Source organism: Eurypyga helias, unplaced genomic scaffold, assembly GCF_000690775.1.
Source record: "Eurypyga helias isolate BGI_N326 unplaced genomic scaffold, ASM69077v1 scaffold16500, whole genome shotgun sequence".
Classification (NCBI taxonomy): Eukaryota; Metazoa; Chordata; class Aves; order Eurypygiformes; family Eurypygidae; genus Eurypyga; species Eurypyga helias.
Window position 1 is genome coordinate 1 of NW_010226387.1, and position 2,107 is coordinate 2,107.

Here is a 2,107-nt window from a genome sequence, read left to right on the forward strand (position 1 = left end):
CGGGTGACACTGGGCCACGCTTGGAGGCCTTCCCTTTTCTTCCTCCCTTAGTGCCGTCGGGGGGTCTCAGCCAGGAGTTGCAGCGCGGGGGCTGCGAGGAGCTGCTGTGGCAGGCAGCGGGGGACGCTCGTCTCGAGAGCCCAGCGCCCTGTCAGGCAGGTGGGCCCCGGGCTCCTCAGGAACCAAGGGCTTGAGGAGGTGGGAGTTATATGCTTTTGGTTTTCCTCTACTTGCACCAAAACCTTTGGTTGTTGTGTAGTTTGTTTTTCTGTGTTTTCCGTTCTTTCCATAATCTGGCTTTTACTAGAGAAGGATTCTTCAGGACAGAAACTGCCAGTTCTTGAATGTCTGGAAAAGTCCTTGCTCTGCTGTGCAAAGTATTGGTAGGAAAGAAGTGACTGTTGAAGAGCTAGTTCTCTTTGTGGGAGGAGAATGTATTTGCCAGTGTCCTGAGAAGCAGGTTTCTATATTTCTTTGTACTTGAAAGCCTTTCCTGAGTACGCTATGGCATGTGGCTGAGAGTGACAGTGATGTGTCTGTGTACATTTGGAAAAAACCCAAGAAGATCTACGCGTAAGCAGTATGTGTCATGGTGCTCTCAAATTCCGAGAGTTCTAAGCTAAGAGAATATAAGACCAAAGACTTCTTCAGCGACTAGAGCTGTTGTTTTCAGTGTGAGTGGCTATCCTGCGGCTCTGATGGATAGTCTTTGACTAGTGGAAACCCGTAAACTTGCTAAGTGTTGTGGAGCTTAGCAGTAAGGTGTATAAGTTCTGTTACCTGCTCCTTAGGGAGAGATGTGGAAATAGCACTAAGAAAAGTGCTATTAGAGATTTCTTTCTGGGTATGTTCTTTATCTCAAATATATGTTGCTGTTCATGCAGTTTCTTTAAAGAAGAAAGTCAGAAGGCTGCACTTGTGTCTGGAATTTGAGCATGTCTTGTGTGGTTAGAAGTGTCTCCATAAAAGAGTGGATAAATTGAAATGGGTTTAAGGACAATTTAAAGTCTGAACAAAAAGCAAAAGTACGGCTCTTTACCTTTTCCTTTTGGATAATGAATAATTATTAAAAGGAGCTTAATGCAAGAATCTTTCAAATAGTTGAATTTTGGCAATACTGGATGCTTACTGTAGTTGTAATGAAATGAAAGTATCTGGTCTGTGTTTCACAACTGGTAACTTAAAGTTCCGGTTTGACCTTAGAATCTGTCAAATTTAACATCGGGTTAGTTAAGGTTTGAAAAGTAGTATAATTTTGTTACAGAAATACTTTTTGTCAGTCTGTCAATGGCAAAAACTAATAGATAATTTTTGGCCTAAAAAGGTGATACAGAAGTTCTGAGCACTGAGTCTTCCAGTAAAACTTATTTTAAAAAGACATCAGTGAAACTTTGCTGGACAGTTACTACTTATGCCATAGTACAAAACCAGTGTCTTTTAAGTTATCTTATTCAAAGTTTCAGAAGCCACAAATAGATGTGAAAGGTATGATCAACCAAATCCGTGAAGACTTTTTGCTGAGAATCTCTGCTAGTTTTCAGATTCTTGACCAGGTGAACTTCTGCCTAACATCATTTCAGTTCTCATGAAGACATCATCTTTAACTGCCCAAGGCAAATGTCTCAAATAATGCTACTTTCTAGGCTGTCTCTGGTTTGTAGCTTAATTCATATTAGAAGGAACAGTTATAGGTCATTGCTGATGACTATGAAATTCTGTAGGAGCAGCCACAAAACTTAGCAGAACCTAATGGATTTATTCACTGTGGCTCTGAGGCACAGGATTGACAGCAGGCCTGCTTTTTCACAGGCTCTGAAAAAGAGCAGCATATGATTTTCTCGAAAAATACAAAAAGCTGAGAAACTTCCTTTCAAATAGTAGTATTATCTGCCACCCTTCAAAAGGTAAAAGGGTAATGCTTCAGGCAGCAAAATGCCAAAACTTGCTGGCTATGGAAATAAAACTTTTTTTTTTCTTAATCGATTATCAAAGGAACTTTAAAGCTAAGCATTGTTTGAAGGGATGGAAGAGAGTGGGAATGCCAAATTCAGGGTCTGAGAAGGAAGTTATTGAAGTGCTTACTGCATGAACATTTTATATTCTTCAT